Below are 19042 nucleotides of genomic sequence, written 5' to 3'. Positions count from 1 at the left end.
TAGTATCCACTGCACCTGAGGAAGAACAATCTTATTGCCACCATCCTCACTAGTTAAGAGCAAACAGAATCAGAGCTACCAGTCCACCCTGTGTTCAAGGCAGTAAATCTCAATTGGGCTGATGAATGGAGATGCTGTCTTGTTTAAATATCAGGACTGTCATGTAGATTGGCCTTTTCTTTATTTACGTCTCTTCTTAAATTGGAATAACAAAACTGAATGTCTCTCTATTGGTCACAATAAGGGGGTACATTTTCTTTGCGAGAAGGCTCATGTCAGCAACAAAACAGATTGCCATTTTAAAGTGGAGTTGATTAAAATAAAGCCGCAATGACAAATCTGGTCACCAAATGAGCAGCCAGCACTGGTTTATGTTACAAATACGAAAAAAGCCCACTTGGAATACGAGCTTTTCAGTCTGAATTTGACATAATGCACGTGACATCACTTCATATCACTGGCATTAGGCCGAAACCTCCTATGTCCCTTTTTTTTTTCATCAAATCTATATTATTAGTCAGTCCACACATGTGGGTGTTATTCATAGAAATTATGACTTGCTCCGTTTGATGACCCAACTTTACTGATTAAACATATGTGATTTTTTGGGGTTCTCCTGGAAACAGATTATTTTGGAGGTACAAGGATTGTGCACAACTTGAAAATCCCACAACATGAGAACAAGATTAAACTGTAAACTTATTGAGTTTACAGAAAAGCTGATGACATAGTGCCACTATGTTCTACAAGCAGAAAAAAAAAAGTCATGATAAGACTGGCCTCAGCCTCAGGGAGGAGAACATCTTGCCCATGCATAACCTTAGGCTTAAGAGCCCTCTTCCTCAACGATTGCAGTTTAATCCATCTTGGGAGCAGTTCCTGGGCCAGGGCTGGCCTTGAGGGTTAACAAGGAATATGGTGTGTGTGTATGTGTGTGTACCATATTTCTGATTCATTTTTAGAGTTTGTAGCAGGTGAAAAAAGTAATCAGAATAGGAATTGATTTTTACAAGCTACGAATTTCTTTGTTTCGTGGTTCTCATGAAAAAGAAAGTGGAGTGTTATGTTAATTTTGAGTCATGTTGGGAAAGTGCATTGAGTGTGGGAAGACTCCAAATGGTCTATCAGAAAGATATGCACAAAAGACTCCCCTGTTCATCTTATCTCAACGAGAGGCTGGAAATAGCAAAGCAATGTGATTCCCCTTGTGTGTTCTCAGATCCATGACACATCAACACTCGTCTAACGCTGATGCAAGCTCCTCTTCTTGACATTTGCTCGTTTGCCGCCCCTCTTATTATCATGCCCACAACTAGTCCTCCATTTTCTTGTTTTTAAGAGGGAAAGAGGTGAAGCTCAAACATACTCCCATTAGGTAAAGCATACAAAGGTAATATACTGTGAGGAGAATATTTCTTATTAAGCAAAATAAATACCGAAAATTTAGTCAAATAAATGTTTGGTTATCTCAATTCATTAACTAATAATACTTGTATTTGCCCCTTGACTGCCAAATTAATGCTATCTATCTGGACATTCATAAGTAGGGGAATTTAAATTATTATTTTCCTGCCAGGACAAATATGCAAAATGGCTTTTTCAGTCAAGCACAGTATTGTAATTCTGCTTCAGAAAGAGCATTTTTCTTTAACAATACATTAAAATGTGTTGAGTGTAAAAGGAAGACGGCTAAAGAACAATTTTTTTTAGTTATTTGTGCAGAATGAAGTCAAGTCACAAATGGAACTATATACGTATATACTCTTAAGGTAACTCATCCGCTGACTGGATCAGAGCAAAACTGGAACAATTCTATTGTTGAGCTTCCTCCTTGAGCTGGTATTTACTCTATGGGGAGGTTGTCCTCCATCTTAGGGGTGGGGGGCAAAAGGCGGATTAGCTGGAATACCATCCCACCCATCTGTCCTCCACATGAGGACCAGACCCAAAGTTCCAAAGATCCTGCCAATTAACCTGTCACTCACTGTGCTATGTTTTTTTCCTTCACCCCTTTCTGAGACAACATGGCTTTCATTGGTGAAAGGACATAAGCCCCTTTTGCTTCCCACCCAAAAACTCTAGCTTGTCTTTGCATATAACCAGAATTCTTTCACATACATTCCACGATCCTGTTTTAGAAATGATCACACTATCATTGAATTTTACTTGTTCTTAGCTGACTGACAGAAACACCCCCGGCTGATGAATATTCTCGAGATAAAACCATAGTCCACCATAGACATGTGCAACTATATCAGTTTTCCAGAAAAGTGTAGATTTACTGCACCGCCACTATGTCCCCTCAGAGATGCATTCCTTTTTTATGTTAAATTATTGAGCAAGACATTCACTGCCAAAAGGGGTTCCAAAAATGACTGGAAGACACACCCCTGGAGCATTCGTGAGCACATTTATGGAGGTCTGTGAGATTGCCGAACATTTTGGTGACATTGCTTCCTTGCATTTTTTATGAGAACAAAAGGATGATCATTAAATAATAACAACCCATATCACACCTCCAAAGGCGTATGTTTACAGTCTAGTTGCCAAATTGAGGTGTGAAATGATAGAGAGGGGAAACAAATCAATTAAGAACTTTCTTCTAGAACTATGACTTGTAATTAACCGTGAATTAATTCACTTTGTAATTAACCGCCTATCATCAAGGTCTTCCATAGCAGCTCACTGCTTTGTGATATCACATACAACGATAAGCAGTATAAATCATCTGCCAAGCTGTGTTTTTCCAACACTTTTTCTGTTTGCTCACATGCCAACTAAACCTGCCTCCAACAATTAACAGCATCAGCTTTGATGAATCTCATCTGTGATTTCTTTCAGCCCTCATTTGAGTAAATGAGATTTTTCTTAAGATTGGCAGAACCTTTTAAGTGCTGCTGATTTCTGTTGTATTCAGGCCATTTAAATATTTTGCTCTTTTGGTCATTTCTAGTCTACTGGACTGAACTATTCAAGTGCATGTTGGTCATTTCTAGTCTACTGGACTGGAAGTGCATGGTTTTTTTTTTATTGTCAAGCAATCTGCTTTACAACACAAGGTTCTAGTTGACCCTTAGTTCTCTTTTACCATCACCTCATTTCACTCTCATAGTAAACAACCAGAACTACTTGCCAACCCATCAAGTGTTTGCACTGTGTTGTGTGTAAGATGGCCTCACCTCCGCAAGCCACAGCTGTAATATAATTTCATATTGATTCCTTGTTGACCTCCCATGAAGCAGTCATCATTCTGTAATGTGTGCCAACATCGTCCTAATGAAATCAATAGCCCTCCTGCCAAGTAGAGGTCCAATAAGACTCTCTTGGAACTCAATGCTATTACTGGGGGAGTATCGGGAACAATTCAGGGTTACAAACACATACACATTAAGGTTACTTTATTTCAAAGGAAACATAGCCAGTGATTGTTTTGCTTTCATTATAGCTGTTGTACTTTGTAGGTAAAAAACGCTGAAAAACAGTCTTGGTCTCAAGACCAGACTCAAGCAAACATTCTGAAGATAATTAATCATGAATTAATCATGGGTAGCTTTAGCCCAGACTTTCCTTTCCCCTGGTCTTGGTCTTATTTCAGTTTCAGTTTTTTTCGGTCTTGGTCGTGACTCGGTCTTAATTCCCCAAGGTCTTGGCCTTGTCTTTCTTTCGGTGAATTCTGCTCATAGGCAAGTTTTGGTGTCGGGTAGTGTGAACACAACACAAGTACTATTCTATTTGATGAAAATGTTTCATGGTTTAGCAGATAGATGTGTCATTTTTGCTTTCATACTCACTTGTAGTGTTGACATATTTAGACCTTTGATACAATTCATTTTGTGAGCGTGGGATTTTTTTCAACGCAGATGAATGTTTTCACCAAACAGTCAGAGGCCTGCATACATTGCACTCATACCTCTGTCAAATCTTATTTGGGAACTTTTACGAGGCAAAAACGAAGTGCCCATTAAGATTATATATCATTCTGGTGAGATTCACTAAATATGCCAGTATGACTTATTTATTGCTTTCCAATAATATGGGTGAGATATAGGGCCTATAGGGACAGATGGTGGAAGGGACTTGATGTGTTTAGGTGAAAACCAATATTGTACAATCTCTGTTTTCAATATATTGCTGAATAAATAAGGGTTTCATTCGGCTGAACACGTGTTAGAGAAACTGAAAATGCAGCCTACACCTACACTACAATGCCTAATATGATGATATTGCCCACAGTTATTGCAATATCTGGCAAAACAATGTCACCTCTGTTTCAATGTTTAAAGTTGCACCCCAGGACCATGTGTGATGTCCTTTAACACGCTTAACACCCCACATCTATTTGGACAGTATTGCTGGCTACCAATAACAACAACACTGTAGCAAAACCTGTCAAGGTGACTTTTGTTCATTGGATCTGATTAAGCCTGTGGTACCAGCTCAGCCAATGTTGACCGTTGGGCTTTTATTTTCTCCTCAGAGTTTAATAATGAAGAGAGGTTCCGAGGGTTTATACAACATTGATTCACAATGTTGAAGTTGACTTAGAGTGTTGATGCTTGGTTCAATCACATTATTACTAATATTATAAATTATATTAAATAATTTACAATACATATCATTAATGTGATACTTACTTAACTTCATACAGGGTATACAAATAAAATGAAAAAAATGCAAGCGCTGATTCTATTCTGTCTTTGACAAAAATATGGGACTTAAGTCTGCTGATAATAAGTCTTAATATACCCAACTGCAACTACAGAATGTTAACAAACCATGTGGAATAAAAATCACTAAATGTTCTATGGCAGAATTGATTCAAATATGGTAATTGCATTGGATGGGAATGTACTTTGTATGCATGTGCAGTAGTGTGAACGCCTCGTGGTATAGACAAAGTGGGGCTCCATGTTGCAGCAGGCTGACACATTAAATGGATATAAAGTGAACAATAGCAGAGAACTGCCATGGTTGACCAAGTCTGATAACATATTTTACATGTCAGTCACAGTCACGGGTGCTTTAAACATAACCCGATGCAGGTTCACAATTCACAGCCCTTGCACCACAATGCTCCAGATTTGCAATGGAGGTTGGTGATAGAAAACACGAGACGGCGAGGGCACAGGACGAACACCCAATGGAGCACGGTTGATGGGGGGAAGGCGGCGGAGTGGGTGGAGGGTTTGTTGAGGGTGGGGGGGGAGGTGGCTGAAAGAGCTGGCGTGAAAAATGAAAAGCACAAATAAAGGTGACAGAAGCACTAAAGAGGAAGAGGTAAACGTCTGAATTCTTAATGAGTTTCCTCTAAATACAGAAAGACTAGCTGTGGTAAATTCCTAGATGCATCATTACAATGCAGTCAAAGCAAACATATAAAATGTAATGTTTACATGTGTGTTAAATAAAAAGAAAGTGTTGCATGTTGATAATCAGAGTTGACCAATTGGAAAGAAACGCTCAAGCATGAGACATTTACAAGGAGGTGTGTAGAAAACTCTTTAAAATGGGAAACAGATAGGAGATAAAGCAATCACTCGCTGCCAGCGTAATGAGCCACAACTCCGCTGCCTATCAGAGTGCACACACAATAAATCTGGGAGAATTAGATGCAGTATTTGTTTCTAACTTTAAATTCACTTGAATTAATCCCCAGTATTTCCCCATATTTAACAGGTGAACAGGGTAAAAATGTGCAGCTTTTTAAATTATTATTTCTTTATTAAAAATATTTTGTTAAGTAAATGATTTTTTTTTTTTTAAAAAGCAGAAAACAATTTTTTGTAGAAAATACACTATTAAAGTATGCAAATTGCTTTATTTCTGAATTTAAAGGCATCCTTTCAGGGGGTAAAATCTTGTAAATAAGCAATGTCTGCTTCATCCACACTATACAGATGCGAACCAGCTCAGAGATAACTGTGCAACAAAGGCCGATGACCTGTGTGATTTCAAATACTACTTTTCACAGTCGACATTAGATACAATTGTGCGACTTTCCCAAATGTGCTTCAAAACACATGCAGATGCATACTTTACCTCAGGCAGAATATTTTCTTTTGCATGAAGATGTTTAAACATCCACAACGTTTGTGCCAATAGCTTAATCTCATACAGACCGTAATAAACCAAAGCAGAGCTTTAGTTCTTCCCTAAATGCTTGAACACATCAAATATCTTTAGAAAATAGGGATCTCTGAATAACCCTTTCTTTAATGGTATTTATTCATAGCATGTAGTTGATATGTTTGCCCTGTAGTTCAAAAGAGGTCAGAGGAATGTTGTATCCTCAATAGCATTGAGCAGTATGTACTTAGTTGCACACTTAAACATTGTCGGTATCCAGTGGTCACTTACTGAGAAAAAGGGTTGGGGGGGGGGGTAAAACAGATAGATCCCCTTTTGTTTTTCAAGTGGGTTCTCATGCTCAGTCAGAAGCGGGAAATACTTATGCATTCATGAATGTCATTACCGGTACAAATTTATATTTGGAGACTGTTGCATAAACTGTAAGTAGAAATAAGTCGTAAGGAATATCCAAGTGCCGTGGAAAATTGGTTACTTCACTTGAAATTGTAACAAAAGCAAAGTTGTGATAACTGAATATTGATGTGACAACATCTTAGTGGCTGATTACCATTTAGAAGAGTACAGTCAAGGTGACATTGATAGGATATACATTACTTTACCACAATGGGCTGATACAAACATAACTTTAACCAAAACACCATTACTGAGTGAAGATTGCTACATGGCATGTCAACCATATGAATGCAAAAATACACTGTGCCTCTAATCTAAGTTGATTCTATTTCCATCGTTTTCTCAGAACTGTGTCCTGAAGTTGTTTTTAAAGAGCACAAGGAGAGAGGCACGTTAGAGCGAAAACAGGGCCCCTGGAACGTGAGGTCATGGCTCCCCCTATAGTTTGCTGAATGTAAGGTACAATAGGTTGTCAAGGTCTGAAGGAGACTTTCCTCCTGGGCCTTGCTTTCACTGTCAGTTGTGCTCCCTTATAGGTATGCCTTATCTGTAACGCTGGCTCCAGACATCGGCACTTTTTTAAACTCAAGTTTTGGCAGGCTGTAACTGGACACAAACATATCTCAACATACTAGATAGAGCTCACATTTTGAGCTGAGTACAAACATGCACACGAGGAATACTGTACATGAGGGGATTCAAGGAATGGCTTCTTTGATCCTCCGTCAGAAGGAATCTGGCTGCAGAGGAAAAAGTGCAAAAGTGTTGTGTGAAGGAGATCAGAGTCTATTTTTGGTCTCAAATATGTCTAACAAGAAGTAACTTTTACCGCCCCCCCTGAACACCTCCCGGATTAGTACAGTAGAATGTCAGTTCTTGAATGTGTTAAAGCTCACAACATGAGCAAACAGGGATTTAAAAAGAAAATGCACAATAATGTTCTGTCAAAATAGAGCATTTGGACTTATTTATTACTGCCATGTCCCAACAGGTAACAATTTAAATCTCTATCTACTTAACTTCAAGATCACATTTTGGAATGACTATAGTTAATGTTAAAATGTGCATACAGGTAATAAGATGGTGACAGTTTTGACTGTGAATCCAAATAATAGTATTTATTCCATGAAGCATGTTTAACTACAACTAATTCGCACACCCAAAGCTATCATCATAAATTTGCTGATAGTGATATTGAAAATGTAGTGCTCCATATTCTTATCTTCCCTCACCATGCCTTTGGTAAAACAACATAAAATAAGGTTATTCAGAGCTGATGGAATTTGAACCATATGTTGGAAAGCTTGGGACTTTTACTTAGCCCTGGTCAGGTATCCCCCATCCACAAAACCAGGTCAAAAGGTTATGCGGGTTGCCATCAAGTCCCATGCCCCCTCCCTATTATCCTTTCACAGAGCTACCTTTTCTGACATATGTATTCAAGAAAAGGCTAACACGGGTTTTTGTCCCCCAATGCAGCTTTTACGAGTGGTGTGTGATACTGCATGATTTAGTATCGATCAATTACCAAATAAATACAGCGCTAGTATCAAAAATACTGCAACTTTCATTTTAACGCATCATCAAATTGATAGATTGCAAATCATTTTCATGATTAGGTATTTTGTGATGTTTCCTATTTATTATTTAACAGATAAAAACCAGGAAAAAAGTTTTCTTTAATAAAGTGAACAAGTAGAACACCGGATTTTTTTTTTCCTTGTACAAATTGTTCAGGATTATCACTCAACAACAAATATCCTAAAATATTTAAGAAACCTATTTTTTTCTAAGTATAATGAATGTTCAGGGAATCCAATACACACACACTTCTTAGTTCATGTCCCTTCTCTTTCTGAAAAATACAAACAAACTGGTGATACAATGTATTAAGAGCAAACTAATCAACAATCCCCAAAGGCTTTAGGTTCACAAAGAAGCCACCTTGTGCAGAACAAAGCTTTTGGTTTATTTTTTATTTATTTTATTTTTTTTAATGGGAGAGTCCGCCAAGCTGCTGCTTATGTCTGTGAATGCATGTGTGTGCTTGTGGGCGGGCGGATCCGAGGCGGTGGCTTGTCCGCACAGTGACATACTAGAGACCGCACAACACAAAAGGAGAGATTGGGGTGAAGGGGAGGGCGACTGACTGGGCAGGGTGCCGCGAATCTGCCAAGCTGTCGCTCTCACTGTCGCCTGTGTGAGCGAAACTGAAAGTACTGATCTCAGTGAGTAAATATTGATGCGATATTGATACAGACTTGGGATGGAGATTATCGATATTTGACCAATTTCATGTTTTTTGTCATGTTTAAAATCACCCGAGAGGCTCCGGCTCACCTGCAACGCTGATGAATATAGAAAATGCTGCATTTGCTTAATAAATACCAAGCACATCACAAATCTCTTTTCCACATATTCTGCTATGTTATTTAAACAGCAATTCAAAAGAACAAGCACTTTTTTTACTACGATGTGTTCTCTTTTTTTGTAACCAGGCATAGAGAATGGGATAACAAAAAAACAAACAGGAATATGGTCAAAACAAGAACAAGACCAGGGAACTGCTCTGTATTCCAGACTGAAAACCAGAAAGAGCAAGAAATTAATTCAACAGTTATATCAATACGAGGGAGAGAGAGAGAGAGAGAGCAGAGTTTCTTATGAGTGGAGCAGAATTTACTGCTCTTACGCTTCATCAGTGTGCTGCAGGGCTGGCTGTAAATCTGCAGATTGATCAAACTGTAGGGCCAAGAGGATCCAAAGCCTTATCTCCCAGTAAGGGCTCTGCAAAGTCGAAAACAGTGTGAGTGAGTGATGGTGGTGGCTAATCTAGCGTCTGCTCGGAAGCCTTTGCAACACAACACTACTGCACATGGCATACTCACTTCACATGCCTCTGCCTCATGAACAAAAATGGAAATATATGACAATTAATATAGGGTTCCCTAGTTTGAATATTCAAAGGATATATTCAAGAGATATTTGTTACAGCTCTTCTTACCCGGAGCAGAAATGACCTCGTCCTGTTCCGATCCATACCGTTGTGTCCACCACACGTGTGCCAAAAAAAAGGTATAAACTACTACGTCTGGCACTGTAGGGGGATTACCCTTATTGGCTACCTGGAGCCTGAAGGCACAGGATACAGGCAATCGACTGTATCTGTATTTGAGGGTACCTCTCTAGTTAACAGCAGTCTTTGCCTTTAGTATCACACAAGGAGTATCTAGAGGGAGGGAAGAAGGTCATAGGTTGGACGAATACACACCAACAGTCTGCTCCCCTAAGGCTATGCTACTGCCAATCGTACTTGTTAGTGGAAAAAGGCTCCATTATAAGAACTGAAAATAGCTCAGGCACACGGAAGTTCGATAGTATTTATTTGTGGGATATGGGGTGCATTTGGAGCACATCCATAACCTCTGAAAATGCAGTAATATAAATTAAACCTTCAAAAGCAGGCATAGTGGTTTAGTGTTCATTGTTGTTTATACAGTAAAGAGGTACAGAATGTTCTTATTTTTCATGACTCCTCTCTTATTTCTTGCCATCTATTGTGCTGTGCACTATTAAGGGGTCTCTTTTATATCGTGATTGATGATGCAATATTACAGAAATGAGCAAAGCACCCCAGTTGACAAATATTCCAATTGAAGGCAACTGTCAAACGCATCAAATAATGATTGCACCAAAATATTTGAACCTCGTAAGCAATGAATATCTCATAGACACCCGCTGTAGTTCTCATTCCTAACATCTTCCCCAAATCAACATACTTCTAATGGACTGATGTTCCCTTCTTATGACCGAAAGGTGACTGTAACTCATTCCAGCTGTATAACTGTAAATAATGGATAGTTGCATGGGGTGAGAAAACCTGAACAAGAAGAAACAAAGAGCTGGAAGATGAGCTCACTTTTCAATTTTTTTGCCTATAAATAATGAACACGTGCAGGGAAAATAGGATTCGCTTTCTATATCGTTGCTATAAATCAGCAATGCCAAGGATAGATGTGTGAATGTATTTTCTATGCAGAGGGAGAAGGGGGAGACTGGAACTTGAGAAGAGAAAAGCCAGGCCAGGATTTTTCAAATGGATAAAATCCTCCAACAACATGCTACTCTGCTTCTCCGCCCCTCTTAAAGAGACTCTGCCAGGAGTCTGTTGACGCCATATAGAGGATCTTCTCAAATTTCTTACTCTAAATCGTTGGTCTGTTTCCTGGACAGCGCATGAAGAAGCATGTCACGGCTAGACTTAAAAGTTGTGAGAGTTTCTTGATTACTGAGATAAATGAGAATGTCATTCACACAACAGAAGCAATTTTCTCACAAATTGTAACGTTCTCAGGGCTCTACCCCAGACTTATGATATGCAGACATTCACCGGTCTGAGGGTAATCTCAGTTAGAGGTCTCAGATGTCTGGGCCATCTGCTAGAAAAGGGAGCAATTCGTGTCAGAATGAAGTATTACAAAGTCCAGAAATCACAGAGGGGGTGGCGAGGGACAGGACTTAAGTCTCGGAGACTTTGGTAGAGATCCGTAGACAAATTTGCACATATGCTGTCCGGGCTTGACAGGCTTCCTATAATCTTTGGCCTGACAAAGTGACAGTACATACGTCACTGATTCCTTTCTGTTGTGTCCTCTAGTCTGTATCTTATAATACTCCTATTTTCAAAGGGATATCCCAGAGGACCATTTGTCAAATAAGAAACCGGGCATTTACTGGCAGCACATCAGAGGAAGGAGAAGAAGACATGACACACAACAATAAACAGAAGAGGAGTAGAGGTTACTTTTTGGGGTGTGTGCCTACGTCAGTTGGCAACCCCATATTGCCCTTCGCTGGTTTTCCGACAATTTAAGACCTGTTATTTTGTCACACCACATTGCTTAGGTCCACTATTTTAGATTCTGTCTGTTTTTTTGTAAGCTTGGTTTGAAGGAGAGAGAAAATGTCTCTGGTGAAGTTGAGTTCAAAGAATTTCTCTCTTTTCAAAAATGAACCAAACAATGAGGGACCACAAGACGGCGTGCGCTCGGCAATACACATGGCAGCAGTTGAAAAAAAAATATTAAAGAGTGGTAAGCCACAGTAATGCAGAATTGATATCAATTTTTGTCTTCTGAAAAACAAAATGCCGGTTTTGGTATACAGGAAATTGCGCACGTAAATAACGCAAAGGCTCATGGGGCATAAAGTGGATTAAAAACATAAAAAGACTTACAAGTCATTATTCATTTTAATGTTAATCTTTTGGGATGCTGCCGCCAGGTTTCCATAGCAACCAGCAGTGGCAATGATTTTAGAGAAAATGTGCAGGTCAACCTGATTTATAAACAACAACAAAAACACATATAGTTTATCATACAATCCCGTTTACTTAGCTGTAAAATTCACCTGCTATTGTAAATTACATTCGAAAAGAAGGGCATTTTTAATATACTATCCAAATTTACACTGCTGTGTATCATACAAATATGTTGAGCTATATAGATTTTTGTTAGGTTCTTTCATTTCAAACTACTCCAAGTTTGTAACCATTGTAAGTAAGTAACAATTCGTATGGTGTATTCACCCCCCCCCCCAAGTAGAGAGTCAAGACAAAAATAGATGACGTTTATTAACTAATGCATAACAGGTCCCAACTTTTTGTGTCTGCAAGGTATGTCTGTGATTTCCTGAGAACTGAAATGAAAGTCTGCCCAAGGAAGCCAGATGGTTCTGTGGCTACATCCCCACTCTCTCACTTTCAGCACCTCACATTTACACTCTCTGCTCTCCTTCACATGTCACTTTTTGGATATGAAGGGGTGAGACCATATAGCAGGCAGAGATTTGGCTCAGTGCGATGTTTGCTTTATTATGATCGATTTTCTTAATCCAAAGTCTCTTCATGGATAAAACCTTGCCAAACTCTCCCATATCAGTTCTTTCTCAAGGCATTTAGCCAATCAGTAGTTAATCAAGGTCTGCAGATGGTCAAAATACAGTTTGGGAATATATACTTGGCCTATATTTCACACAATAATGAGCACGAGGCTACAACAGAAAGGGATATTTCACTAACAATTTGACTCTTGTTTGTATTGATAAATGATACCATCCTTAGAGGTTTTATCAAAACTATGGCCAGTAAAAAGAGATTATGTGGTTTTGGGAATTATTTCCTTCAATAATACAGTACTGCTGTTCGGTTGAGCCTATGGCCCCCTGAGTAGAGTAGTTTTTAAAATGTTATCAAAATAATATTTTTTAACCATAACCGCTTTGAAAATAAATGGAAAGAGGACTGCATGATTAAAAGTATAGCACATTACATCAGTGCAAGTGAACGTAAAAGAATAAAAGCTTTCCCATTCCTCTGGGAATAATTTCTACAAGATTTTGAGTTGCATTGGAGTGGGTATTTTGTCCATTTATCCAAAACAACATTTCTCAGGAGGTCATTAATATTGGGTAAGACGCTCTGCATTAATCTCTGTTGCAGTCAATATTTCAGGCCATTCACATCAAACTCATCCAGCCAAATATCCAAATTTACTTTGTCAAAAGACTTACCATATTTTAATTGGGATTTGAAGGTATTAGGCGCAGCCAAGCTTGGTGGCCACAGAATTAAGGTTAATTCGACTTTTTAACGAATGATGTTACTTCCCAACACTTGGCATACACAAGAAACTAGATGTCTGTATTCAGTCTACATGCTTGGGATTTTTTTTTTTTAACGTGATATACACGATACAGTATCTGGTTGTTAAACTGTTTTTTCTAGTTTTGATTATCACCCAACATAACTTTACGTTATCCAATTATTTGAATTATTGCATCAATATTTGCTGTCACAAAAAGTTAACGTATAAAATACCCCCCCAAAAAAATCATCATACACTATACTATATTCTATAATTTCCTGTGAGTGTATCTGCATTGTTTAAACAGAACTGGGTAAAATGAACAAGATTGTCCACATGTGTTGATCTGGGGCCGTAATATTGTACATACATAGGTCTCCAGTATATATTCGAGTGTGTGTTCAAGTATTTGAAATCATCTGAATGTGTCATTACAGTTATCTACGTGAGATACTTTGTTTAACGGTACTGTCAGATATGGATGAGATATTATCTGGCATCCTCAATCAAGATTTTCCGATGGGTGTGATTGACTGAAGACCAGTGAAGGGTCACTCAAAGTCAGCACGGATAGGCTATAATGAGGAAATTTTGAGGGGGGAAAAAAAAAAGTAGACGGGTTATTGATTTGATAATTGTTGAGCATTTAGCTGCTTTTGACCACTGGACTGATGGGTTTCTCAGTTTCATCACATTATCTGCAATTCCAATGCACATTTTGGCAGATAGCTGAAGGGTTTAGTCAGTTTCAGCAGTGAGCAGGGGATCAACAAAGTTGGGAGCACATTTCTATTTCAATCATTCTCAGCACTGGCAATGCATTTAAATTGAATAATGTCTCTGATTTCCATAAAAATACATTTTTAAAACCAATGTTCAAGATTTTACAAACTGCCTTATACCCTCTTTAACACAAAGCAGCACACTCTTTCTTGTATTGGAAGAAGAGCCACACACACACACAAGCACTTCAATAAACTTAAAGTTCATATTCAAGAGGCGTTTCAAAGTTTCCCATACAAACGTGAAATCAGCAGCTCTTCATGGTCTTCCCCAGGCAGTCTAGAGGTGCAACTTAAAAATGAGAAGTGCTTTATTAGGAAGACACAGATTGATTTCCTGTCAGAAGGCATCCATGTTGATTAGATCGATGCAGACTTGGTGGAAGGTTGAAATGAAGAAAGCTTGAAGAACAGCTCTTTCCATCCTTGGAGTTGTCTCTCATTCCCTTTGGGTGTAGACAGCCAAGTGACTGGAGCTGTCTTAAGTAATTACCAGTTTGTGTCTACGCATATTTGATGAAGACCTACGATACAATTAAGGCATAGCCCCGTCTGTAGATGCGTAATTCAAAGTTCTTACCAAAGGGTACCAAAGACTGGGTGAGTGAGCCGATGGCTTCTTCTGCAGGATATATTTTTACCTCCGCCTCCCCATTCAGAGCCAGATATGGAAAGGCTACAACTGCTTGTTAAGAGTGAAAAGACAGTTCTGCTCTCCTTGGCTCCCAGAGGAAATGATCTTATCTCCTTAATTGCAGGCTTCATGAACTCAGCAAAGAATCGTCACAAATGTATCATGTATAATGCCATCAGAGAATATTATTAAGTATGAAAAGTTAGCAGTTCCAAAGAGGTACGTAAATGAAGCTCTAAAAGCTCTCTCTCTGTTTAAAAACCATGTTCAAACTGACTGTGCTGCTACACTTTCTGAAATATTGACACATGATTTACAGCAGGAAGGAAAATTTCCCTCCACAAAGGGACAATGGAAGATAGGACATTACGTCATCTCAAATAATAACTAAAATCTCTGGAAAAGGAAGTTCCTTCACTATCACTGTATGAGGTCTGGCAGATCCAAAACCGCAACAAGAAATATTTCTGACAGGCACATGATTAGTGGCGTGTGTGAAAACAAGTAACAGATTGCAAGAGTTATTTGTAGCCAAAAGGAGAACACATTAAAGGCTTGAAATGACATTTTGCAAGTGAATCTCTGGGAATTTAAGAAAGGGTTTTAGTAAACAATGAATATGTCAATATAATGGGGGAATTGAATATATGGCTGTAGCTTTCAAATGTTTCAGTATTCAACGATCGTAATGACATTTTTACTGAATAATTGTTGTGTATTCAGATGAACTATATTTTTTCATAACAACATTTCACTGAATAACAAATCACTAATTGGTTTCGTGTTTTTTATAGTCAATTATTTTAGTTCTTAAATTCGCATTTGCACAGCAGCAAACGTTTTCTCGTCTTTAAACATTTTCAGTGGGGCAATTTCAAATACAAATATAAATTTCAGTCTAAACTTAGCCTGTCTTGTATCAAAAACATGAAAAAAGACATAAACAGACTTTGAACAGTTCAAATGCATGTAAATTATACAGAATATATACTTTTTGAAGTAGCCTGCTTATAAATCAACCAAAATAAATAATCTCACCATGTTCTTGATGTAGGGAAAAACATGAAGCAGAAAATATCATGATTCTGTCATTTATTGTATCATAATCAATTATGCCTATGTTCGTTTGTCCATATAGTATTTGATTGTGTGTTGGTTCACTGTAATGTATCGCAAAGCAATATTTAAAATGACATCAAACATCAAAATTAATCTATAATAGAGACAAAAATACAACTCTTTCGAGCGAGTAATTGGATAAAACTTTGCAGCACGTGGAGTTTCTCTGGCCTCACTTCACTTCATGATAATGATAATTGAAAAGATGGGGGAGGAAAGACTACATTACAAAACGGGATTAGTAAAATGCCAGTGCTGAGTGCTACATTCAAAGTCGTTACACTTATTGGAGCAGCAACAGGCCTCTGGATACGGCACGCTGACTCAATCGGCCCCCTCTTAATCAACTTCTTCCTTCTCGATTGCATTTACAGTGGTTTAGAATAAATGTGCTTCGTTCTTCACACTATTAAAGTTTCACACATTAAGGCCGTGATAAGTTTCAGTTATAGAACAATGCCTTGGGTTTAAATCAAAACTTCTGAAATGAACATACTGAACTAAATGATAACTTGATGTGTGACATTTGTGATAAGTTTTAAGTTCTTCTATTGGAATCTTATCATTTCTACATTATTTTGGTGAGATAATCGTTTAAGGTTGTAGGCTTGTCTAAAACCATCAACTAATGACAATGTAAAGCTGGAGTCGCTGGTTTACCTAATGGATGTACAGGCCAAGTTAAAATAAATCACTTTTAGTGGCGGGCTGTGTGTCATCTAACAAGGCTGAGATGAATAACTAAATGGGGAAAATTTTCCCAAAGTCTGAGAAAATATACTAAGGGTGGAAAATAGCTACACCTTAGAGGCTTAAATGGCTGTCTTTATGTCTGGTCTGAGTGCAGATCATGTCATGCATGTGACAACATTAAGGGAACCCGCAGAGAGTTGCTCATGCAAAGTGTTATGCTTTGTCATGATGCTTGTATGCTCACTGACCTGAACACAAAGGTCTTGCTCAAAAGAAAGCAAATCCTTCAATAACAGACTGTCGAAGGGAAGCTACAGTTAAAATGTGAAATTATTTAGCTTGGTTTATTTTATTTTTTTAAACACAGCATTCAAAGGCATGCAGTATGTCACTCAGCTATAATTACTCTTTAAGCCGTTAATTTTTATATGAAGTCACGCAAGCTACTTGTTTACACAATGTCTAGGCTTCCTTTGAATCATTTTAGAAAGCTCTTAACACGATTATGAATCCATATTTAATGAGTGCATTGAAAAATTAGACATTATTAATATGTTGCTGGGGGTTCTATTGTTCACCACAGACAAAAATTAAGAATTAGTTGTTTCCCAGTTGGCTAAAAATTCTGATATGTAGGAGTTCAGGCGGATCTAAATAAATTAATCCATCTAGTCTATGTTGTAAATCAATACAAAGACATAAAAATAAGAGTAATAAGATCAAGACCTCACAAGTCAAACATGATTTGCTCTCTTAAATTGTAATTAAAAAAAAATCCACAACAACTTTAGAGGTTCGACTTTATCAAGATAAATCATAGTACGCATATCTGTCACTCGCTCCAAATTCATCTAATCTGAAGTGATTTTGATTAAGTACTCCAATGCTGTTTTAGGGACTGGGGAAGAAATTTTAACAAAACAGCTGAGTACATTTGGTTGATGGAGAGAACCTGATCAGACTTTGTTGAAAAGCACAAGAGCACCCTCAGGCATTGTTTTAACCAAGCTTGCACAAATGCCCTCTTTGTAGTCTAGCCACATTCTTTTTCACGGACTTTGTTCAAGTTTTGAATTTCAGGTTAGTATGAAAAGAACGTCCAGCAGTCATAGTTACTAAAAAGAGATTAGTTTCACAAGGTCAGTGACTTAAAAAAAGACCAAATGCATTTGTATTTGCATATATAATCAGACATTAAGTGTGCATGTAAAACAATACTGACCAATGGTAAAATGGTGAAGTATAAAGACGTGTTTTAAGACATGCAAGATTGCTTCTAAGATGTTTCCGATCAACACAATTGTGTCGTGTAGCAATTTCATGCTACTCTGAAAAGCCCACAGCTACCTGTGTTTCAGGTGTAACCTGGTCTTCTAACAAGTAACGAACATCTGCCCCTCTAATCCTACTAATTAACCCGCAGAATGGCAACAAGCTAGGGTTACATCAAGCAAGGCGTGTCGATCCTTTATCCTTGCGCGTCAGTCTATGCAATCTTCTAAATCAGAGAAACTTAAGCCGGGACTTCCACCCCCAGCTTTAGCCAAAAAGGAACTGTCACGACAAGGGAGACAGACCAAGCCTTAGTTTGTCTGCCACCACTTGTGTTTTAACCATTTAAAACGTTCTCCCAATTTCCCTGCATCAACCTCCCTTTTGTGCAACTTGATGGAAACCCTATGCTTTACATTTGACTTAGTAAGTCTACATTCCAGCCAAAAATAGTATGGAGGAATTACATAGAACAGGTGTGATTTACTTTTTGGAGATTGAAAACCAGACCAGTGCCTGGAGCCAGTCATGAGATCTCATAGCTCATAGTTCAAACAATAGTCATACACAACAGGGCACTTACATCAAATAGGCTGATATCCCCAAAAAACAAAACTCATTCATATCGATCTGTAGAATATCATCTTTAAAAGGCTCCCTGTGGTTCTTTTGAATAAATGCGGAAAAGCTCCCTTGGGACTTCAGCAAAACAATAAAAGAACAATGTAAGTATACATTAGTGTACCCTGCCCTGAACCAAACTTGTCCCCACACCCCCTCATGCCAGATCATGTGTGTGATTATTTCTTATTAAATTATAAGATAAACTTTGCCTTTGCCCTGTAGAATAAATCAGCAAGTACGGACTAGATTGGCTGACAGAAAAATCAGAAGACTTTTTTGAGAGATGGCAAATCCAATCAAGGCTGCAAGCATTGCAAACATTCATTTATTTAAATATATTAGCAAAGGAGTCCAGAACATAAAACCATCCAACTTGGTGTCACTTTTGTCCAAACAAACAGCAGCATATTTCCTTAAATGGAAAGATCTTAGTTCTTCTAAAGAGCAGGCTCCACCTGTTGTTTATAACGCTTTACCCATAGAGGAAATGTGATCCACAATCATTAATTTTAGAGTGCGTACCACGGCTACTCTGCTTTTATACAGTGTTTTATGTTCACAAGTCAGATAGTCTTATTCCATAAAAACACATAGGCCTCAGCATCTTATCTCCTCAGCCATCGCATAATGAATCAGACCTGCACTTAGGGAGAAAGAAGTATTAGCCATTGTGGCCATCTTGCAATATTATACTAAACAATTTTTATGGAGTCATTTTAGAGATGAAATTGCATGAATGGGAACTGTGCTGAGCAAAGGCAAAACTTTGTTTCCTAGTCTCCAATACATAA

The 19042-nt window shown here is 38.2% G+C and overlaps 1 protein-coding gene across 12 annotated transcripts in view; it reads right to left on the bottom strand.

The window, feature by feature from the left end:
* Nucleotides 1–19042, bottom strand: part of mfsd8l1 (major facilitator superfamily domain containing 8-like 1) — a 304788-nt gene that overhangs the window by 232242 nt on the left and 53504 nt on the right. Inside the window, exon 19 of one of the 12 annotated variants that reach the window (XR_015067946.1) lies at nucleotides 8236–9270. The exons of the other annotated variants lie outside the window; for them this stretch is intronic. The gene's annotated coding sequence lies outside the window, so the exon portion shown is untranslated. Of the gene's footprint in view, nucleotides 1–8235; nucleotides 9271–19042 lie in introns of those variants that run through there. 12 annotated transcript variants of the gene reach the window in all.

Source organism: Syngnathus leptorhynchus, chromosome 13, assembly GCF_054491065.1.
Source record: "Syngnathus leptorhynchus isolate UIUO chromosome 13, UIUO_Slep, whole genome shotgun sequence".
NCBI lineage: Eukaryota > Metazoa > Chordata > Actinopteri > Syngnathiformes > Syngnathidae > Syngnathus > Syngnathus leptorhynchus.
Note: the sequence above shows the minus strand (reverse complement) of the source record. Positions and strands in the feature narration are given on the sequence as shown.